This window comes from Phyllobates terribilis, unplaced genomic scaffold, assembly GCF_046119375.1.
Source record: "Phyllobates terribilis strain yellow unplaced genomic scaffold, ASM4611937v1 Scaffold_17__1_contigs__length_24005725, whole genome shotgun sequence".
Taxonomy (NCBI): domain Eukaryota; kingdom Metazoa; phylum Chordata; class Amphibia; order Anura; family Dendrobatidae; genus Phyllobates; species Phyllobates terribilis.
The window spans coordinates 10,685,801-10,710,790 of NW_027362777.1; positions in this window are offsets into that span (position 1 = coordinate 10,685,801).

The following is a 24,990-nucleotide window of genomic DNA, read 5'->3' on the forward strand; positions in this document are numbered from 1 at the left end:
ATTTGCTGTGTGTCTTCAGCAAAATGGCGCCGGACAGCGCGGTGCTCCGTCGCCACACTCATCCCCCGGCCTCCGGCAGAACAGGACGCAGCAGCGCTAGAGCACAGAGAAGAAAGGTGAGTATAACTGTTTATTTTTTTGTATGTGTGTACAGTGTGAAAGCGATGAGGGGGCCACACATACCAGAATTGTGGGGTGAGGGGACCATGCATACCAGGATTGTTGGGTGAGGGGATCAAGCATACCAGGATGAGGGGTACCACGCATACCAGGATTGGGGGGTGAGGGGACCATGCATACCAGGATTGGGGGGTGAGGGGTACCACACATAACAGGATTGCGGGGTGAGGGGTACCACACATGCCAGGATTGGGGGGTGAGGGGACCATGCATATCAGGATTTGGGGGTGAGGGGACCATGCATACCAGGGTTAAGGGGTGAGGGGACCATACATACTAGGATTGGGGGGTGAGGGGACCATGCATACCAGGATTGGGGGGTGAGGGGACCATGCATACCAGGATTGGGGGGTGAGGGGACCATGCATACCCGGATTGGGTGTGAGGGGTGCCATGTATAACAGAATAGGGATGTGAGGGGTGCCATGCATACCAGAATAGGGATGAGGGGTACCATACATACCAGGATAGGAATGCGGGGTACCATGCATACCAGGATGAGGAGTATCATACATACCATGATAGGGATGAGGGGTACCATGTATGCCAGGATTGGGGATGAGGGGTACTATGTATACCAGGATTGGGGATGAGGGGCCCATGCATACCAGGATAGGGATGAGGAGTGCCATGCATACCAGGATGGGGATGAGGGGTGGCATGCATACCAGGATGAGGGTGAGTGGCCCATGCATACCAGGATCTGGGATACCATACATACCAGGATAGGGATGAGGCATGGGGTACCACACATACCAGGATTGGGGGTGAGGGGTGCCATGCATACCAAGATTGGGGGTGAGGGGTGCCATGCATACCAAGAATGGGGGTGAGGGGTGCCATGCATACCAGAACTGGGGGTGAGGGGTGCCTTGCATACCAGGATTGGGGGTGAGAGGTGCCATGCATACCAGGATGGGATGGTGGGGACAGGATGGGGGCAGCACAAATACCAGGAGGGGGGCAGCACATACCAGCATGGGAGACCATATACCAATAAAAATGCTTGCCACCCGGGCGTAGAACGGGTTGAATAGCTAGTAGGTTATAATGGGCACGTGTGGTATCCATGGAAAAAACGGATGCCACACGTAACGCAGACACGTACATGTGAAGGGGGCCTTAGGCTGATCAGAGGAGTGCACAGTCAGAAAAGGAGGCTGTCACAACCTCCAAAAATAAACTATAAAAAAAAACTTGACCAGCACCTCCGAACAGAATAAAGCAAGTGTGAACAGGTGCAAGCTGCCTTAAGCTACAAGACTGCAGTCACTTTATGTGACTGCAGACTTGTGAATCCTCACATTGCACGCCCTGCTCTCTGTGAGGATTTTCAGGTGTCGGGTTGTGACCACAAGCATGTGATACGCATACTTCTACTTCTGGCCACATTCTGACTAGACTGTGTTCGGCTGCACTCAATTCACATCGGGCACCAACACCTGAGAATCCTCACAGCGCGCACAGAGAAATTGCAGGCTTGTAGCCTAAAGCTGGACAACCCCTTTAAGGTTGTTTTTCTTTTTCTTAAAACAAACCCTGTCCCCTGTAAAATTTTCAAGAAGGTGGGAAATTCTCTTTAAAGGAATTTTCCTTTAAATGTATGTTATTTACATACTTGCAGTCATGTGCGGACGAGACTCATCTTGCTCCACTCAATATAAGAGAATTGAAAGAATCTGGATGAGACTAGTCGGCATGTGACTGCAAGTATGTAAATCGCATACATGAGGTCAAGTGACCGCCCTCCCGCATTGAAATACAGGAAAATCGAGACAGTGTGCGCAAATCGTGACAGTGTGATAATTCCGCTGTCTGCAGTCAGAGTAACTGCAGACTTTTCTCTTGTGACCAGAAAACAACTATAAGAGAGTAAAGGATATTTCCGGGCATATGGGATTGATGACCTCTCTACATATACAGGATAGGTCATGAAAAGCAGATAGGTGGTGTCTGACAGCTGGTGCCCCCATCGGTCAGCTGTTACAAGCTCCGGAGCAAGCGCAGCTCTATCCAGAGTGTAGTGGCCTCTGCCAGTCGCTGCTGGTACTGTAGTCACTACTATTCAAATGAACAGGAGCTGAGCTGCAGAACCAGCAGCAGCCCCTCAGTAATGCCGCCTGAGCAAACAGCTGCTCTTGCGGGCGCCAGGTGTCGGACCCCCACTGATCTGCTATTGATGACCTATCCTGTAGATGTAGATAGGTCATCAATACTGTATGCCCGGACATCCCTTTATATCTTATAGGGTTTTCTGCTTGCAAAAGAAAAGTCTGCAGTCTCTCTCTGTGACAGCTGAATTATGACGCAGAGCGATATGGCAATACTGTATGCCCAGACATCCCTTTATATTTTGTCAAACTCAAATACCCGGAGGGCCAAAATGAAAAGCTTGGACAAAGTCGCAAGACAACCGTGATATTTATTTAAAAAATGTCTACAATTGAGGAAGTTTTCCCTTATCAAATATAACATTGAATAGTCCTCCATACAGTATAATGGCCCCGCATAGTCCTTCATACAGTATAATGGCCCCGCATAGTCCTCCATGCAGAATAATGGCCCACATAGTCATCCATACAGTATAATGGCCCTACATAGTCCTCCATACAGTATAATGGCCCCACATAGTCCTCCGTACAGTATAATGTGTCCCACATAGACCTCCATGCAGAATAATGGCCCCACATAGTACTCCATACAGTATAATGGGTCCCACATAGTCCTCCATGCAGAATAATGGCCCCACATAGTCCTCCATGCATAATAATGGCCCCACATAGTCCTCCATGCAGAATAATGGCCCCACATAGTCCTCCATACAATATAATGGGTCCAACATAGTCCTCCATGCAGAATAATGGCCCCACATAGTCCTCCATACTGAATGATGGGCCCCACATAGCCCTCCATATCAGAATAATGGGTCCCGCATAGTGTTCCACACAGTATAGTGGGCCCCACATAGTGCTCCATACAGTATACTGGCCCCACATAGTGCTCCTTCAGTATAATGGCCCCACATAATCCTCCATACAGTATAATGGGCCCCACACAGTGCTCCATACAGTATAATTGGCCCCACACAGTGCTCCATACAGTATAATGTGGCGCCCCTGACCACCTGACCACCAGGAACCTGGAGTAGTGATACACCATGGTCAGGGCATAGGCATATCCTGACCGGCTGGGTGACAACTTGACATGGTCCAGGGCCATGATCTCCAGGGGTCGAGTCATCTTCAGGCTACAGGATCCACAGTCTCTGCACCACCTTTCAATGGAGCTGCGCATTCTAGCTTTTTCCAGCCAAAGTGCCCCGCCTGATCGTGGTAGGCCTCCAACACCATCTGGATGTCCGTCTTGGGGACCACTATCTGCCATACCATCTCATGGGTTTTTGGATTGACGTACCTCTGGCACAGCTTCTCACGGTAGATAAACAGCCGGCTTCTCTCATTCCACAGCTGTTTTGCTTGTAGAGACGCATCCTTCTCCAGGGAGGAACCTTCTTGGGTTATCAGCTCTTTGATACAGCTGACAACCGGGTCACTGTCCTGGGTCTCTTTCCAGCTGTGGTGAGGCAAAGGGTTTAACGTCTTACCACGCTGCCTCCTGGAGGCTCGTTGCTCGTGGATCATCCCATTCCGATGAAAGGCAGGTAGCTCAATCTCTTCCAGGTCATCCACTTCTTCTTCTGTGTTTGACTGGTGAGGCATCCTGGACAAGGCATCGGCGTTGGCGTTCTTGCGGCCCGCCCAGTACTTTATTGTGAATTGGTAGTTTGACAGCCGAGCCATTCATCATTGTTCCATGGCTCCCAGCTTGGTTGTTTCAAGATGAGTTAAGGGGTTATTGTCAGTGTAGGCAGTGAACTTGCTGGACGCTAAGTAGTGCTTGAACCTTTCTGTGATGGCCCAGACCAAGGCCAGGAACTCTAACTTAAAGCTGCTATAGTTCTCTGGGTTCCTTTCAGTCGAGCGGTGCTTCCTGCTTGCATATGCGATGACTTTCTCCTGGCCATTCTGCTTCTGACTTAGGACAGCTCCCAATCCTTCATTGCTGGCATCAGTATACAGCAGGAACGGTTGGCTGTAGTCAGGGTAGGCTAGGATCTCATCACCTGTCAGGATCTCCTTCATTTCTTGAAATGATTCAGCCTGTTCTTTACTCCAGTGGAATGGAGGATTTCTGCCCTTGGGGGACTGTCCTACCAGGTGGTCTTGCAGAGGCACTGCTTTCTTAGTGTAGTCTTGTACAAACCTCCGGTAGTATCCTATCAGTCCCAAGAACTGACGCACCTCTTTGAGGTTCTTCGGCTCCGGCCATTTCTGTATGGCAGTGACCTTCTCCGGGTCTGGTGCTACCCCTTCTGGGCTGACAATGTGCCCCAGTTATTGTACCTTTCTCTTGAGCAGGTGGCACTTTGAGGGTTTCAACTTCATCCCATACTGGGACAGTGACTCAAATACCTCTGCCAGGTGCTTCAAGTGGTCCTCATACGTCTTGGAGTACACTATCACGTCATCCAGGTATAGCAACACAGTCTCGAAGTTGCGGTGTCCCAGGCAGCTCTCCATCAATCTCTGGAACGTTCCAGGGGCATTGCAGAGTCCAAACGGCATACTGTTGAACTCGCAGAGTCCCATTGGGGTGGTGAAGGCCGTCTTCTCCCGATCCTCCTCAGCCACAGCTACTTGCCAGTACCCACTGTTATGCACACGCCCGGGCTAAGCGGCGTGTGCGTGGGATTGGTAGTGATTCCACTGGACCGCGCCGGAGAGTGAATGCCTGGAGGGGCGTGACTAAGTATTCACCCGATCCGACCAGGGTCGCACGACGGCATACGACGCCAGTGCACCAAGGAGGAACCGAGCAGAGGGACCAGGTGCTACTCCAGGACAGACCCCGGACACGGCTGTTGACCCACACAGGGGAATACAGGAACAGGCTGGTAGGCTGGCACACAGACTGGTGGGTATAGGCAGGCACGACTGGTATGCAGGCAGGCGGGTATGCAGGCAGGGGGGTAAAGGCAAGCACAGCTAGAGTGCAGACAGGGAGGCACTAGCAGGTAGGAACACAGGCGGGATAGGACCCAGTACACACCGGGACTCAGGAACAATACAGGCAGAGGGTTACAGGCAAGCACAGCTAGAGTGCAGACAAGGCTGAGCAGGGCAGGACAGGACTGCCGGAGCAGCGGGCAGAAGCAGGGCAGGACAGGACTGCCGGAGCAGCGGGCAGAAGCAGGGCAGGACAGGACTGCCGGAGCAGCGGGCAGAAGCAGGGCAGGACAGGACTCTGTTCACACGGAACAGACAGGAAGGGAAAGACAGAGCCAGACACCCACAGGGTACTTGCAGTGAAGTAGCGAGTGGACCACAAACTCACAAACGGGAGTACAGAGACAACAGGCAGGAGTTAGGTACGAGTTCAGACTCTGCAGAAAAAGGAAGGGAACGGACATAGAGGCAAAAACAGGTAAAGGATAGGAGAGAGTTCAGACTGGAACTGAGTGTACGGAGGAGACCGACACTGCAGCGGGATACAGGAGCAGGTCTGGGAATACTGCCCCCAGAGAGGCGGGACGAACAGGCAAGGAGCGTGTTCAGACAGGACAGACAAGATACAGGAGCGGGTCTAGGTAATTGGCCCCTAGAAGGCGGGAGGAACAGGCTAGGAGCGTGTTCAGACAGGACAGACAAGATACAGGAACAGGTCTAGGTAATCGGCCCCTAGAAGGCGGGAGGAACAGGCTAGGAGCGTGTTCAGACAGGACAGACAAGAGAACACAGAAAGGACTCAGTCCAGACACGGGAACTAATACCGCAAAGCAGGAGACATACAGGACTCAGTTCAGACACGGGAGCTGATACCGCAAAGCAGGAGAAATACAGGACTCAGTACAGACACGGAAACTGATACAAAAAGCAGGAGACATACAGGACACAGTTCAGACACGGGAACTGATACAAAAAGCAGGAGACATACAGGACTCAGTTCAGACACGGGAACTAATACCGAAAAGCAGGAGACATACAGGACTTAGTTCAGACACGGGAACTAATACCGCAAAGCAGGAGACATACAGGACTAAGTTCAGACAGGCCTGGAAATACAGCCTCCAGGAAAGGCAGACAAGGAAACAAAGACGGGACCTGGCACCTTCAGAGTGCAAGCACACACTGAAGGAAAACACTATGCTCAGGCAGGGATAGAAGGGAGCTGCTGAGCTATATACCAAGTGTCAGACAGCAATAGGCTGAGGACGCACAAGGGGTGTGACCCACAGCAGGTACAAAAAGCAGGAAGTGATCGGGCGCCGCCCTTAAGCAGCAGAGACAGACACAAACAGACAGCATGGAGGGAAGCCAGAGAGACACTCTGGACAGGAGATCAAGTGCGCTCTCTTGCACAGTGGGAGATGGACCACCATGCAAGGACGCCGCCAGGTATGTTACAGTACCTCCCCCCTTACGCCCCCTCTTCTTCAGGCCTGCCAGAATCTTCCGCAGGGAATTCGAGGACCAGTCGTTCACTGGGTTGGAGGGGGACAGAGACTTGAGGGTAATCTCTGCTTCGAGGTACATCTTGTCAAGCTCACAGGAAAAAATAGACGGGTTATCAGGTACATAATGAGGAAAAGTCACTGTCTCTTTGTTATCTGGTGGTACCCCGGAGGATTCAGGAAACAACTGGAGGTCCTCCGCCGGGTTAGAAGAGTGCAGAGGCTCAGAGAAAACAACTGCTTCAGAGTACACTAGGTCGGACTCACTGGAGGAAGCAGGCGAGGTATCGGGTACCGAGTATAGGAAAGTCTCTGTCCATTCACCACCAGGTGGCACCCCGAAGGGTTCTGAACACAACTGGAGGTCCTCCGCCTGGTCGGAGGGGTGTAGAGACTCGGGAGTAACCTCTGCTTCGGAGTACACTAGGTTGGACTCACTGGACGAAGCGAGCGAGGTATCAGGTACAGGATATAGGAAAGTCTCTGTCCATTCACCACCAGGTGGCACCCCGAAGGATTCTGAACACAACTGGAGGTCCTCCGCCTGGTCGGAGGGGTGTAGAGACTCAGGAGTAACCTCTGCTTCGGAGTACACTAGGTTGGACTCACTGGACGAAGCGAGCGAGGTATCAGGTACAGAGTATAGGAGAGTCTCTGTCCTTTCGCTACCAGGTAGCACCCCGAAGGGTTCAGGAGACAACTGGAGATCCTCCGCCTGGTCGGAGGGGTGTAGAGACTCGGAGGTAACTACCACTTTGGGGTACCCATTGTCAGGCTCACAGGACGAAGCGGACAAAGTATTGAGTACCGGGTGTAGAGAAGTCTCTCTCCATTTGTCATAGAGTGGTATCCCGGAGGATTCAGGAGGCAACAGGGGATCCTCCGCCAGGTAGTAGAGGTGCACAGACTCAGAGGTAACCACAGCTTTGGAGCATCCTTGGACATGCACACCGGTTAAAGAGAGAGAAGCATCTGATGCCGGGTGCAGGAAGTTCTCCTGTGTGGAGTCTGGATGGGCAGAAGTCTCTTCGGGCAGGAGAACTGGTGCACTACCCACGCACACTACCCATTGGGGTTTCTCCGGGATACAGGGAGATGAAGCTTCAGTAGGGACTTCAAGGTTGGGGTCAGGAGGTCTCAGGGAGGACAGGCCCTGGCGTGACGGCTTGCCTCTAAGTCTAGCACGTCTGGACTGCCTCTTGAGGTTGAGAGAAGTATTCCGGAAAGCGTAGTCACCCTGAGAGGATTCTGGGTGGGCAGTAGTCTCATTGGGCTGGAGGACTATTGCGCTACCCACACACATTACCCATTGGGGCTGCTCCGGGATATTGGGAAGTGAAGCTTCAGCAGGAGCCTCCGGGTTAGGATCATCGAAGACCATTAGAAAGGCCACCAGGAAGGCCATTAGGTCCCGGAGGATCGGATCCTGTGTTTCATATAGGGGGTTGATCCATTCCAAGGCATCACCCGCCAGGTAAGACATCATAAAGGCCACTTTAGCCCAATCGGAAGGAAAATAAAGAGGGTAGGCCTTAAAGTGTAGCATGCATTGCTCCACAAATGCACGACACTGTCTTGGATCCCCATAGTAACGTGGCGGATCCGCAGGAACGAGAGCTGATAGATCCATCTGGACGGTGCGTAATTCGCCTGGAACTCAGCTAAGGGAAAAAAAATTTATTTATTTATTTTAATGCATATATTCGCTGGAAAACTTCTCAGAGGGCGAAGGCCGTGGGGCTCAACGGGAACCATGGCCTGAGCATGCTGTTATGCACACGCCCGGGCTAAGCGGCGTGTGCGTGGGATTGGTAGTGATTCCACTGGACCGCGCCGGAGAGTGAATGCCTGGAGGGGCGTGACTAAGTATTCACCCGATCCGACCAGGGTCGCACGACGGCATACGACGCCAGTGCACCAAGGAGGAACCGAGCAGAGGGACCAGGTGCTACTCCAGGACAGACCCCGGACACGGCTGTTGACCCACACAGGGGAATACAGGAACAGGCTGGTAGGCTGGCACACAGACTGGTGGGTATAGGCAGGCACGACTGGTATGCAGGCAGGCGGGTATGCAGGCAGGGGGGTAAAGGCAAGCACAGCTAGAGTGCAGACAGGGAGGCACTAGCAGGTAGGAACACAGGCGGGATAGGACCCAGTACACACCGGGACTCAGGAACAATACAGGCAGAGGGTTACAGGCAAGCACAGCTAGAGTGCAGACAAGGCTGAGCAGGGCAGGACAGGACTGCCGGAGCAGCGGGCAGAAGCAGGGCAGGACAGGACTGCCGGAGCAGCGGGCAGAAGCAGGGCAGGACAGGACTGCCGGAGCAGCGGGCAGAAGCAGGGCAGGACAGGACTCTGTTCACACGGAACAGACAGGAAGGGAAAGACAGAGCCAGACACCCACAGGGTACTTGCAGTGAAGTAGCGAGTGGACCACAAACTCACAAACGGGAGTACAGAGACAACAGGCAGGAGTTAGGTACGAGTTCAGACTCTGCAGAAAAAGGAAGGGAACGGACATAGAGGCAAAAACAGGTAAAGGATAGGAGAGAGTTCAGACTGGAACTGAGTGTACGGAGGAGACCGACACTGCAGCGGGATACAGGAGCAGGTCTGGGAATACTGCCCCCAGAGAGGCGGGACGAACAGGCAAGGAGCGTGTTCAGACAGGACAGACAAGATACAGGAGCGGGTCTAGGTAATTGGCCCCTAGAAGGCGGGAGGAACAGGCTAGGAGCGTGTTCAGACAGGACAGACAAGATACAGGAACAGGTCTAGGTAATCGGCCCCTAGAAGGCGGGAGGAACAGGCTAGGAGCGTGTTCAGACAGGACAGACAAGAGAACACAGAAAGGACTCAGTCCAGACACGGGAACTAATACCGCAAAGCAGGAGACATACAGGACTCAGTTCAGACACGGGAGCTGATACCGCAAAGCAGGAGAAATACAGGACTCAGTACAGACACGGAAACTGATACAAAAAGCAGGAGACATACAGGACACAGTTCAGACACGGGAACTGATACAAAAAGCAGGAGACATACAGGACTCAGTTCAGACACGGGAACTAATACCGAAAAGCAGGAGACATACAGGACTTAGTTCAGACACGGGAACTAATACCGCAAAGCAGGAGACATACAGGACTAAGTTCAGACAGGCCTGGAAATACAGCCTCCAGGAAAGGCAGACAAGGAAACAAAGACGGGACCTGGCACCTTCAGAGTGCAAGCACACACTGAAGGAAAACACTATGCTCAGGCAGGGATAGAAGGGAGCTGCTGAGCTATATACCAAGTGTCAGACAGCAATAGGCTGAGGACGCACAAGGGGTGTGACCCACAGCAGGTACAAAAAGCAGGAAGTGATCGGGCGCCGCCCTTAAGCAGCAGAGACAGACACAAACAGACAGCATGGAGGGAAGCCAGAGAGACACTCTGGACAGGAGATCAAGTGCGCTCTCTTGCACAGTGGGAGATGGACCACCATGCAAGGACGCCGCCAGGTATGTTACACCCACTAGTAAGGTCAAGGGTGGAAAAGTAATTTGCAGACTTTAAGGCAGCCAGGGATTCCTCAATACGGGGTAAAGGGTATGCATCTTTATGTGTAATGCGATTTACTTGTCTGTAATCTACACACATTCTCATGCTTCCATCCTTCTTCCTGACTAGAACTAGGGGAGCTGCCCAGGGACTACAACTATCCCTTACTACCCCTGCCTTCTTCATGTCATGCAACATCTCCTTGGCTTTCTGGTAGTGTGCTGGAGGTATAGGCCTGTACCGTTCCTTGATGGGGGGATGGTTGCCTGTGGGGATGTGATGTTGTACCCCCTTAATCCTCCCAAAGTCAAGTGGGTGTTTGCTGATTACCTGCGCGTATTCCTGAACCACCCGGTGTACTCCCTGTTTCTGGTGGGCAGGAGTGGTGTCTGTCCCAACGTGGAGCTGTTGACACCAATCCTCAACCTGTGTTGTAGGATCATTATCCTCCACTTGGTCTGGGGAATTTAAGGACTCCGCCGTGTGAATAGAGTTATTATTTACAGTGTAAAGTTTGGCAACAGTGGCATAACGTGGTAATCTGACCTCGTCTTCCCCATAGTAGAGAAGACGGACGGGCACCCTCCCATTGCGTACATCTACTACCCCCCTGGCAGTTAAGAGTGTAGGTCTGTGTTCTGAGCTAAGGGGTTCTACTACCGCCTGGTAGCTATGTTCTTTAAGACCTATTGCTGCTCTACACCAGATAAGCATTTCACTCATTGGGGGAATCACAATGGGTACGGGGTCTGTTACCCGCACCACCGGTTAGCTTTACTTGCTGCTGGTACATCAGGGCTCGAATCTCCCTCTGGAGTGCTCTCCGCTGCCCCGGTCTGGCGGTGTCAGCAAGCTGTTGGAGTAAAAACACAACCTCCTCCAAAGAGTTACCCACAATGTTAGTGCCTAGTACTACATTCAGTCCATTTTCCTCATTGACAGTCTTCACTACAATGAGCCCCTGGTCCTTTAACTCCACTCTCCCCACTTTTACTGCAACATTCTTAGCCACAAGTAGGTCAAGAGGGAGGCCGTTAGAGGCATATACTGAAAAGTCTGGGTTTGGGGGTTGGAGACTGTCCATGGACCAGTATTTGCTATAGAGGATATCAGGTATGATTGTTACCTGGGATCCGGTGTCCAGCAGGGCAGGTATCGCAATGCCGTCCAGTATGATGGATAGGAAAGGTCTTCCTCCCACGAACCTGTGGTGCCAGTCTGAGGGGCCTGCTGACTCTATTCCTGGGTGTTGGCCCTCGGACCCAGGGTTTGCTTGTTTAAAGGACACTGGTGCACTGTGTGACCTGCCTTCTGGCAGCGGTGGCAGACGAACTCTTGGTGAGGATGGCGCTGGTTGTTGGTCCTTCCTGGAGGCGGCGTTGTCCTCCTCTGGGTTGGCGATGTCCTCCTCCGGGGTGGCGACGTTCTCCTTCTCCTCCGGTTCATCCAGGGGACATCCTCAGGGCAGTCGGCTAGCAGGATATTTCCCTCCGTCTCTGGCTCCGTCCGTAGTTGCAGGGCACTCATTACAGTGGCCAGGTATTTGGTCAGCTGGCACACTTCTGAGCGCAGACAGTCCAGCTCAGTAGGGGGCGCTGCCTGCACTTTGGCTTCAGCGGCCAGCGGGGAAAAGATGGGTGCTGCTGGCGTTGGAGTGGCCCCACCCTGGTAACGTTGGATTGCAGTATCTGCCGTCTCCAGGGGTTGCAGTCCCTTTATAGCCATATCCTTAAGGGTGACAAAGGTAGCATCTGGATGATCCAAGGACCACCAACGCACAGTCCTGCTCTCCGCTTGGGACCTCAGCCCCCGGACAAATTGTTCTTTTAGCATTTTACTCTCATTTGTTATGCTAATTGGACTAACCTGTTTTAGAGCTCGCAGGGCCCCTTGTAAACGGCAAGCATAGTCCCGAACGCTGTCCTCCGGTTTCTGAGAGCATTGGTAGAACCTCATCTGGAGGTCTGCTTCAGTGCGGTCCTCAAAGGCAGTCTGTAATTTTTTGAAAATTGCGGACACTGACTCCTGGTCTGCGGCCGACCAGGTCTCTACTTCTCTCTCCGCAGCACCAGTCAATTGTCCCACAACAACTGCAGCTCTTTGTTTGCCCGTCATAGAATACATGTCCAGGATGCTGCATATTTTGCGCTTGAATCCAGACAGGGTGTCTGGCTTGCCGCTGTACTGGGGGAGTCACTTTGCTCCAGGCATGTATGGTAAAGTCAATGGTACGATAGGGGCTACAGGCCCTGGTGATGGAGCGTCTGCTCCGTCTTGCGCGGCGGCGGCCGCGGGTGCATCATCGGGGCTGTCAGCCTGGGCCGCGACGTCGGGTTGTTGCTGCAACATCTTGGCACCCCCCTAATGAACCGTGGCCTACCTTCCTTCTGTAGGCCGCAGTTCTGCAGGTGACTGTCTTCTGGTAGGACCTTGCGTCGCTTGCGTCCGACGTCAGGGCATCCTCTGGCTCCTTCCAGGACCTGACGCTTCCTGATTCGACGTCAGGGACGGGGCATGTCCTCGACTTCGCGCGCTTCCAGCGTTTACGCCCTTCTTCTTCCCGTGCGGCGACCGGAAAGATGGCGGCCAGTGGCGGGAAACTCCAGAAAATGGCGGGAAAATCTTCACCACTGTGAGTTTTACAGTTTCTTAAGGCGCACAGTACCCGGTGGCAATGGGCACGCAATCCTGTTTGTGACGCAAGTTAGAGAGATGTGGCGCCCAGGGGATGGGGACTACTCGGCGCCTGGGCCTTAATGCCTGTTCTTGGGGGATGTCGCGGTGGTCGGCTCCCGGGCCGGTACCCTGGGGTCTCTCTTAAAAAGGGGAAAATGAAATGTCAAAGTTCGTGACGCCACCTGTGGTGTCTGGTGAGGATCATCAGCGCTGCGGCCGTCCACTAAGGCCGGTGTTGTGGCAGCTTAGATGGAATCGCTCCCCACAGGCGGAGCGGGGCCTCAGGGCAGCGTAGGAGTTGGAGATGCAGGACAGAGGGGACCCAGCCAGGTCAGAGCAAGAAGGGGAAGCTCACACAAAAGTCACTTCTGTACCTTTACTGGAAATAGTTCAGGAACACCCCGGAGCGCTGTAGGGTGAGGGGTGCACATCCGGATTCTCCCCAGTGAGCGGATGTACGGCCTTCTGTCTCTTGCCTCTCTGTAGTAAGTTTCTGACCTGCATGGAGCTAGGCCTAACTTGGTTTCTGTCCTGCACCGGCTGATCCTGTGGTAGGGCCTTCTGTTGGAGTACACACCCCCTGGTATATGGGGCCTCGGTAACTCCTGACCCTGGTATAACAGTCAGCGTTTGGTATTACTGGGACATGTAGTTCGCCAGGGGTTCCGGTTGTCCTCTGCTGGGTGTAAAGAATCCCTGCAGACTCGGACCCGTTGTCCGGTGTATGGTTTCTGTGGTGAGCTGGTAAAGTCCCTCTGCTCCCAATGCTACTCGCTTCCTCTAGCCTTCCGCCTACTCGGGCTCTCACTAGGCTATACACACTGGCAGTTAGCTGCTGCCTCTTCTGCTGCTCTCTGAGCGTCAGCAACGCTCCTAGCTCACTTAACTCGAGCTGCTTGAGTCTGACTGAGCTCCAATGCAGACTGACCTGTTTTTCTGTGTCTCACTCTGCAGGAACTGGCTGTGGACTCCAGACTGTTCTGTCTCCACTCACTTCCTGAGGAGAACAAACCCACAGACCGCCTCTGCCTAGCTCCACCCTCCGTATTTATATCCCTCTCCGGGCTCCCTCTGGTGGACTGAGGTAGGGTGGAGGTGTGTGTATGCTCCGAGGGCATCTTGTGGAGAAATCCTTTAATACACCCCTCCAGGATCTGTGGCTCCATGCACAGCAGGGCGCCACAAACCCCATCCTGGTGGCCGCAACACGCCGTGTGACAGCAGAGAGAAGCTCTGAGCTGAACCACTACACCTGTGAGTAAAGACTTGGATGACTTTAACCTTTGTCTCTGTCTGTTCCTTACTCCGTGGCTCTGCACCCGCCAACGCTCTATTCCACGCTCTCTCTCTCTCTATGCTGCCCTGAGGCCTTGCTCCACCTGTGGGTAGCCGTACCATCTGAGCTGTCTGAACACCGACCTCAGAGGACTGCCACAGTGCTGGTGACCCTCACCAGAAACCGCAGGTGGCGTAGTCAAACAACCACTCATCCAGAAGCCCATAATTTTTTATGTGACAGCCCTGGGCACGGACCAGGCCAAGGCCACGACGACATCCCCCACAACTACAGGCCCGCCGTCCGAGTTCACCTTCCCAGGGAGGGCTAGAGCGTCACAACTTGGCGTAGTCGGCAGGATTTTGTGCCCATGGCAATGGCAGAAGTCTATACCCATTGCCAACGGGTACTGTGCGCCTTTCTAAAGACTGTATTTCCACATTCCATGTGTCGCCCGCCCAAGAAGAACGGACGCCATTATGTGCAGGGAAAACAACAACCTCTTAAGACCTCCCATCGTGGGCAAGGTTCTCAAATGGCGCCAAAAATACAGACCGCCCCTTGCTACAGAGACTGTCCGCATGGATGTGTCTGTCAAAACAGATGGGACGTCCCAGGGAATGCCCGTCTGCAAGCAGCCATTGAACCGCCCCTGAAAGAGGAGGAGAGAGAGAGGGAGACAAGGCGTGGTTCGAGCAAGTCTAGACAGACCACACCTGGAGGCCGCAATGGAAGGAGACCAGGAATCACCCTCCGCCGCTGGCCCATCGCCAACCACCTCCCTCACCCTGGAGGGATACAGCATTCGATTAGCACCGGAGGAGGCCGAGTTCCTCCGCGGCGAGACGCAGAACTTGACCCGTAGAGTGGAAGAGGCCCAGCGGAGAGCAGTCGAGGAATGGAGGAAGGAGATGTGGGAGAAGCTTGCAGCCCGACACCCGGAGGTTCCGCGCCCTGTCAGCGATACTCCAGCCCCGGCGGATATGGAACAAGACCAGGAGGCCGCATCCAGCCCAGGAGCGGGTAAGGAAACAACCCCTGCCCCGGGCGCCAAGTGCGTCAACCTCCTCCTAGACTTCCTGCCGCCACCTCCATCCCCGGGCGCTACCGTTTGGGAGCAGCTACTAACCCCGGACCCTGAGGCCCAAGCTGTCGCAGCCTCCGGAAGCCTGCTGCCCCTCACACTCCCGGAGCCATCACCACCTGCCCTCGCCTGGGTGTACTCACACACCAACCCGGACTGGTCCGCCAAGATGGAGGACCAACAGCGGCTCCCGCTAACACCGTTACCAGCGCCCCCGGTTACAAGCCCAAAGGGAGAGGAGTTTAGATGGGACAACCGGGGGGGGATCTAATGAGGTTTCCCCGGGAGACCCAAGCTGAGGCTCAACAGCGGGAGGAGTATTGCCGGCATGAGCTCCTCCAGCTAGAGCGAGAAGGGCATGCACGGAGGGTCCGCTGCGAGCAGCTGGAGGTGCGGTCAAAAGCCGCTAAGGCCCAAGCCTGCCAGGCGCAGGCCTCCCGCTTCAGCCCCTGGGAGGAAGGACTCATAGTCAGATTCCACCAGGAGGCGGGATGGGACTTTATCCGCAGCCCCCAGTTCGCTCAAGACGTGTTTGTAAATAAGCGGGACGTGGAGGCCCATCTGGAGGAAGGACACCCTGACCGCAACCTATACCCGGGAGACTTGGTCTCCTGCACCCGCCACCACGGGGTGCGCGGGTGGTACGCCCTGGAGGTACGCCGGGCGTTAAAGGAAGACGCCTCTCCGCGCGTTCCCACAAGTGACCGGTCAGGATCAGTGGGAAAGCATGAGCCGTACCCCCGGTGGGGAAACCACCTGTAATGCGGCCCCAGCGGCTGAACTTCCTTGTTATTGTTTTTTTTTTTTGTTCTCCTTGTTGCCGTTCATTTTGAAAAGACATTATGCCAGCGGACGGTGAGCAGTCAACAGACTGGATTGTAAATAGTTTGGACCTATTCAGGTGCTCCCTATTGGTTTTATATGTGCAACAACAGACCTCAGAACAAAAACCTGTCTGGGTGGCACCATTGGAGGTCCAACTCAGGATCGCCATGCCCTGCGGCCACTCCAGGCCCTACGTGGAGGGTTTTCTTTGGACAGGTCCCTCATGCTGCTGAGCCTGCACTTGCACAAGAATTTCTACTGTTTTTCTATATTTATATAATGTCTTAATATATATTTAATCTGCAACGTTTAAGAAAAATGCCTCCCATAATGGGAAGATTGTTTCTGTTGTTTACAAAAGCATTTAAAAATTTTTGAAGTCTGAAATATACCATGTATTTACTCTATTGCAGCCCGCGGACATGCTGTGTTTCACCGGGAATTTGGCGCCCCTCAGGGTTCAGTCGCCACAGGGGTACTGCAACTCAGACCGAGGTGTGGTATCTCCTCTCCAAGGTAAGGATGGAGTACTACACAGGACCCCTGCCACGCACTCAACACTACACCACTCCAGTTCAGGACGGGGATCTAAAGCACCATAGTGCAGCCCTGGGTCTGAATGGAGGAGTTGGGGGGAACCAAAGTAAGGGGGAACCAAGTAGTGAGTGAGGGTGGAGGAAGCACTTTATAACACACCTTAATAGAATCATATATAAGCTGATGCCATCTTTAATACCGGGTCTTTGGTCGCAGTTCCCTGGAGTGGTTAGTCAGTACAAGGGGCAGCTGTTCTAGGATTCTGTGATTCCCGGTCTCAGGCTTCGAGACTGGGGATTGGGGCAGAGTTGAGTTATAGCCAGCTCTGTTCCCAGTCTTAGTCCACACAAGAAGGCCCAGGAGGGGAACAGAGGAGATAGGCTCCACAGGCGAAAGGATCTCAGGGGGTGCGGACAGAGCGGAGTCGACCACCTGCATGCCTCATTCTGGCCTAGTCAGAGAGACCCTGCCGCAAGAGGGGGTACCGGTCCCCGATTATCTGACTTTGCCCTTCATGTCTCTGTCAGAAAAGTCCGGAGGTTTATGTGGATCCCAGGGGGATACGGACGGAGCGGAGTCGCCACCTGTATCCTCTAATCTGCGTTTTTCTAGAGGGACCTGGCCTTACACCAAGTTCTCACCACCAGTCACCAATAAGGGCACCCAGTCGGTCCGGGGGCTACACACCACCCGTAAAGGACATCGCAGTACCCGTACGGAACTCAGTGGGGAACACAAGGAGGGAGAAGGAGAAGTAAGAGAAGAGATGAACACACTAGAGCTTGGGGTCCTGTCAAGTGCACCTGAAGTACTTGGAGTGTGCTGAACCCCATCCTGGTGGCCGCAACACGCCATGTGACAGCAGAGAGAAGCTCTGAGCTGAACCATTACACCTGTGAGTAAAGACTTGGATGACTTCAACCTTTGTCTCTGTCTGTTCCTTACTCCGCAGCTCTGAACCCGCCAACGCTCTATTCCACGCTCTCTCTCTCTCTCTCTATGCTGCCCTGAGGCCTTGCTCCACCTGTGGGGAGCCGTACCATCCGAGCTATCTGAACACCAGCCTCACAGGACTGCTGCAGCGCTGGTGACCCTCACCAAAAACCGCAGGTGGCGTAGTCGAACAACCACTCATCCAGAAGCCCATAATTTTTTATGTGACAGCCCTGGGCACGGACCGGTCCAAGGCCACGATGACATCCCCCACAACTACAGGCCCGCCGTCCGAGTTCACCTTCCCAGGGAGGGCTAGAGCGTCACAATAACAGGGCCCTACATTGCTTATTATATACAGTATAATGGCCACACAGTGCTCCATACAGAATAATAAACCCCACATAGTGCTCCATACAGTAAAATGGGCCCCACATAATCCTCCATACAGTATAATGGCCCCACATAATCCTCCATACAGTATAATGGGTCCCAAATAATCCTCCATACAGTATAATGGCCCCACATAGTGCTCCATACAGTATAATGGGCCCCACATAGTGCTCCATACAGTATACTGGCCCCACATAGTGCTCCATACAGTATAATGGCCCCACACAGTGCTCCATACAGTATAATGGGCCCCACACAGTGCTCCATACAGTATAACAGGGCCCTACATTGCTTTCCATACAGTATAATGGCCACACAATGCTCCATACAGAATAATGAGCCCAACATAGTTCTCCATATAGTATAATGGGCCCCACATAATCCTCCATACAGTATAACAGGGCCCTACATTGCTTTTGTGGCGCCCCTCAGGGTTCAGTCACCACAGGGGTACTGCACCTCAGAATGAGGTGTGGTATCTCCTCTCTTAGGTAAGGATGGAGTACTGCACATGACCCCAACCACACACTCAACACTACACCACTCCAGTTCTGAAGGGGGCCTAATGCACCATAGTGCTGCCCCGGGCCTGAATGGAGGAGATGGGGGGAACCAAAGATTAGGGGGAACCAAGTAGTGAGTGAGGGTGGAGGAAGCATTAATCTACAGCACTTAACTAGAATCATATATAATCAGAGGCCATTTTAGCAACAAGGTCTTTGGTCGTGGGTCTTTCGGTCGGCAAGTCAGCACAAGGCTGCAGCTGGCTGAGGGCCCACGGTTCCCAGTCTCAGGCCTCGAGACGGGGTGGGGTCGGGGCAGAGTTATAACTGGCTCTGTCCCCGGTCAGGGTCCAACTAAGAAGGCCTAGGAGGGGAGCAGAGGAGACAAGCTCCACAGGCGAAAGGATCTGAGGGGGTGCGGACGGAGCGGAGTCGCCACCTGCATACCTCATTCTGGCCCAGCCAAAGAGACCCTGCCGCAAGAGGGGGTACCGGTCCCCGATTATCTGACTTTGCACTTCACGTATCTGTCGGAAAAGTCTGGAGGCTTATGTGGATCCCAGGGGGATACGGACGGAGTCGCCACCTGTATTCCCTAATCTGAGTTTATCCAGAGGGACCCGGCCTTACACCATGTTCTCACCACAAGTCACCAAAAAGGGCACCCAGTCGGTCCGGGAGCTTCAAGTTACCCAAAAAGGACATTGCAGTACCCGTACGGGACTCAGTGGGGAGAAGGAGAGAGAAGGAGAAGTAGGAAAAGAGAGGGACACACTAGAGCGGGGGTCCTGTCAAGTGCTGAGCCCCACCCTGGCGGCCGCAGCTCGCCGTGTGACAGCAGAGAGAAGCTCTGAGCTGAACGATCAAATCTGTGAGTAAAGACTTGGATGTCTGCAACTACTGTCTCTGCCTGCTCTTTCCTCCGCGGCCCTGCACCCGCCAACGCTTTACTTCACTCGCTCTTCTCTACGCTGCCCTGAGGCCCTGCTCCACCTGTGGGGAGCCGCACCAGCAAAGCTGCCTGAACACCGGCCTCAGAGGACTGCCGGAGCGCTGGTGATCCTCACCAGAAACTACAGGTGGTGTCACGAACATTCCCCTTTCTCCCACACAAACCCCCCCTTCTTTTTCCCTTTTTAAAGAGTGACCCCAGGGTACAGGCCCGGGAGCCGACCACCGCGACACTCCACCCCCCCCGAAGGTCAGGCAAACAACAACTAAGGCCCGGGCGCCGAGTCGTCGCTCCCCCATCCCCTGGGCGCGTCATCTCCCATACAGTATAATGGCCCCACATAGTCCTCCATACAGTATAATGGCCCCACATAGTCCTCCATACAGTTTAATGGGCCCCGCATAGTCCTCCATACAGTATAATGGCCTTGCAAAGTCCTCCATACAGTATAATGGCGTCGCATAGTCCTCCATACAGTATAATGGACCACACATAGTCCTTCATACAGTATAATGGTCTCACATAGTGCTCCATACTGTATAATGGGCCTCACATAGTCCTCCATACAGTATAATGGGCTCCGCATAGTCCTCCATACAGTGTAATGGCCCCACATAGTCCTCCATACAGTATAATGGCCCCATATAGTCCTCCATACAGCATAATGGTCTCACATAGTGCTCCATTCTGTATAATGGGCCTCACATAGTCCTCGATAGAGTATAATGGGCCCCGCATAGTCCTCCATACAGTATAATGGCCCCACATAATCCTCCATACAGTATAATGGCCCCACATAATCCTCCATACAGTATAATGGCCCCACATAGTCCTCCATACAGTATAATGGGCCCCGCATAGTCCTCCATACAGCATAATGGCCTCGCATAGTCTTCCATACAGTATAATGGCTTCGCATAGTTCTCCATACTGTATAATGGACCACACATAGTGCTCCATACAGAATAATGGTCTCACATAGTCCTCCATACAGTATAATGGGCCCCACATAGTCCTCCATATAGTATAATGGCCCCACATAGTCCTCCATACAGTATAATGGGCCTCAGATAGTCCTCCATACAGTATAATGGCCCCACATAGTCCTCCATACAGTATAATGGGCCCCGCATAGTCCTCCATCCAGTATAATGGCCTCGCATAGTCCTCCATACAGTATAATGGCCCCACATAGTCCTCCATACAGTATAATGGGCCCCGCGTAGTCCTCCATACAGTATAATGGCCCCACATAGTCCTCCATACAGTATAATGGGCCCCACATAGTCCTCCATACAGTATAATGGTCCCACATAGTCCTCCATACAGTATAATGGCCTCGCATAGTCCTCCATACAGTATAATGGCCTGGCATAGTGCTCCATACAGTATAATGGCCTCTCATAGTCCTCCATACAGTATAATGGACCACACATAGTGCTCCATACAGAATAATGGTCTCGCATAGTGCTCCATACTGTATAATGGGCCTCACATAGTGCTCCATACTGTATAATGGCACAACACAGTGCTCCATTACGGACCTCCCTTGAAATCCTGACTATAGCCGTGCTTCAAAGGAGACCGTGATTTTCACTAACTGCAGCAATACTGTGGCATCGCTGTATATAGCACAAGCTATAAGTTAAAAGCTATTTTAAAAAGTTTTAAAAGATATTTAAAAAAAAAACATAAAAGTTCCAATCGCCCCCATTTTCCTGCATTAAAAATAAAGATATTAAAAAATTTAAAAAATACACATATGCGATATCGCTGCATTCAGAAAAGTTTGATCTATCAAAATAAAACCACAAGCAACACGATTCGTAAACACCATAAAACAGAAAAATATTCAAAAACGCCAAAATGACATTATTTTCTGCAATACCCCTAAAAATGCTGTAACAAGTGATCAAAATGTCATATCCATTCCAAAATGGTATCAATAAAAATATAGAAACGTTACGGGTCTCGGAAAATGGCGACAACCCAAAAATGGTTCAAACTTCTGATTAATTTTCACCGGTAAAATAATGAAAGAACTGGACTTGTTTGGTGTCGCTGTAATCGTACCGATGAGCAGAATCACACTGCAAGGTCATTTTCACCACAAAATGTACACTGTAAAAATAATTTCCAAGAAACTATGTCAGATTGCGTGTATTTCTCAATTTCACCGAACTTGGAATTTTTGTTTCCTGTTTTCCAGTACAAAGTGGTAAAATCAATGGTGTCAATCAAAATTACAATTCGTCCCCCAAAAAACAAGCCCTCATATGTCTATGTGGACAGAAAAGTAAAAAAGTTATGGCTGTGGGAAGAAGGGGAGGAAAAAACAGAAATTGGCCCTGTCAGGAAGGGGTTAACTGCTTCTGCACTCTGGAGCCCGAGAGATTAGAGCTTTGGGTTTGGGCATATTTAAGTATTTGTTGCAGCATTTCCTCGTACCAACAAAGTGAATGAGATTCCTGAGGCCTCGTGCACACGCTGCTTCTTTTTTCCTTGCAGATTAGAAGCAGTTTTATTTTTGCAGCCTGTCAATCAATTCAGCGATTTTCATCAGATGCATGGGGGGGGGAATGCAAGTAAAAAATACGGTAAAAGTGTGCGAATTTATGTTATGTTGTGTTTTTCCTGCCACAAGACGTTTTTGGTGCAGAAATGTCTGCAGAAAGTACTTAACGTGTGCACATACAGTACAGACCAAAAGTTTGGACACACCTTCTCGTTTAAAGATTTTTCTGTATTTTCATGACTATGAAAATTGTACATTCACACTGAAGGCATCAAAACTATGAATTATCACATGTGGAATTATATACTTAACAAAAAAGTGTGAAACAACTGAAAATATGTGAAATCGAAGAAGGAAAATTATATTATCCAAAAGATAATAGTCCTCTTAATATAGATCAGCCTGAACAATGTACGGCCATAGTCAAATTAGACATCCTTACAAAGGGTTTTACTCTAAACATGGGAGATGTCTCAGGTAAGGGTCATGAATGTGAATGTTTATGGTGTTATCAAAAGAATGGAGCACTGGAAGGCGATGTGAAGTATATCCATAAAATACCCCCAGAATGTGCAAAGTATGGGGACAGATGGGAGAAAAGGTTTGGATTTGATGATAAACTTAGTTTGATTAAATGTGAAAATTTGGTGGAAGAAATAGGAAAGTGCAGTGAGAAATTAAAAAAGTCTGGACTTACAAGTGCAAATATATGGTTGTGTGAAGCCTGAAAGAGAGAAAATGGCCGACATGCAGAAAAATATTATAAAGACAAAAAGAAGGATAAAAAGGGACTGGTGTTAGTAATACAGGATGGGTGTGATATTGTCCTCACACAGAAAGACTTGAATGAAGAACAGGGTTACAGAGGTAGGGGAGAGGTAGAGGAAGAGGTAGGGGAGTGGGCGACAAAACATCTTGTTGGCATTGCAGGAAGATTGGGCATTTTCTTCGAGAATGCCCTGACAGACAAAAAATAACCCAGATGGCACAAATGCCACAGAATGTGCAGTAGTAACTCAGGATAAAGTCCTGATGGCCAAAGCACTCCGAAACACCTATCAGCACAAGCAGCCACCGCAACATACTGACATTACATGAGACTAGTCTTATTGACCTACAAATCCTCAAAGAGATGCAACAAGCATCCCCAAAATCTGAACAAACTACATGGGTAATAAAAGGTGCTATCTTCAAAGATGGCATATATGTATCTGCAGAAAACAAATATATATTGCCCAGTAACCTCTTTAGATATACTGCAGTATTGAGCCATAGCACAGGAGAGATGGTAAAGATCATAAAGTATTTACAGCATGCGACTTTACTAACTACTCAAAGTTTTGTCTCACCTGCTTTCTTGTCCATTATTGGAAACATTGTCTGTCGTAAGTGTTGAAGTAGAATACACCTGAGTGTTATTGTCACCTGGCATGTTATATCTTATACCAAATCTCTTAAGATGCCTGATTGACTCATTTCACAAGTTATTATATAATATTGGCTAAGTGTCTGTATGTCAGTGTTCATGATAGATATTGATTTTTATAGTTGTTGGCTATATGTGTGATAGGCACCGGAGCGCAGGGCCTAGACCCTCCAGTATGCCGGGCATGGGTCGGATACTCTCTGCAGTCCCCTGGTCGCAAGGACGGTGGTGGCTGTGCCCGACACCTGGAGCTACGGAGTCACATTTTAAGGTGCGCTTGAAGACATCAGGGCTAGGCATCAATCGGATCGTCTGGGGTAGAGCATTCCAGAGAACTGGCGCAGCACAAGAGAAGTCTTGGAGACGGAGGTGCGAGGTTCGGATTATGCGGGATGTTAGTCTTAGGTCATTTGTGGAACGGAGAGCACATGTAGGACGATAGACTGAGATGAGATAGTTGATATAAGGTGGTGCAGAACTGTGGAGAGCTTTGTGGGTGAGAGCAATGAGTTTATAGTGGACCCTGTAGCGAATGGGTAACCAGTGTAATGACTGGCACAAGGTGGAGGCATCAGTGAAGCGGCTGGACAGAAATACGACCCTGGCTGCCGCATTCAGGACAGATTGGAGAGGGGAAATTTTGGTAAGAGGGAGACCGATCAGAAGAGAGTTGCAGTAGTCCAGACGAGAGTGAATAAGAGCGACAGTAAGAGTTTTAACAGTTTCAAAAGTGAGAAAAGATCGGATTCTGGAGATGTTTTTAAGATGCAGGTGACAAGAGCGAGTGAGTGATCGGATATAGGGAGTAAAGGAGAGGTTAGTGTCGAATATGACCCCAAGGCAGCGGGCGTGCTGCTTGAGAGTTATGGTTGAACCCTCCAAGGTAATTTCGATGTTAGGTAGAGTTAGGTTAGTAGAGGGGGAAAACACCAGAAGTTCAGTTTTGGAGAGATTCAGTTTAAGATAGAGGGAGGACATTATGTTAGACACAGCAGACAAACAATCCTTGGTATTTTGTATTAGGGTAGGGGTGATGTCAGGGGAAGAAGTGTATAATTGGGTGTCGTCAGCATAGAGATGATACTGGAACCCAAATCACCTAACACTGGGTTAAGTTGTCTCTCTGTTTCCGGATAAATAGACCCCATGTCATGATACACTCAGGTGGGACAATGTTGACTGTACTGAAGGTTTTGCTCCGATCCCACACCTATTCCAACACATTTGGTTACCTTACTTTCTGTTACCTCAGCGAAAACCCTTCAAGAGAATAGATGTGGAATCAGACTGTACATTAGCAGAATAATTGGCTAAGATAACAACAAATAAGTCTCTACCCCTAATTTTTTCTCAGGAGAACTGCTACCGAAACCTGAGGTTGTGAAATGTGCTGACTGGGTCCTTGTGAAGGTAATAAAGAAGAAACACTGGCACCAGCCTAAGTGGGAAGGTCCTTACCAAGTCCTATTGACCACTCCCACTGCTGTCAAAATTGCTGAACGTACATCACGGATATGTGGCACCCCAGGGGTCTGGTCTCCACAGTAATAGCAATGTTATGTCTGAGAGCAGGTGGGAGGTCTCTTGGTCAGGAATCCTATGCATGCCACACCTCCTGCCCAGTCCT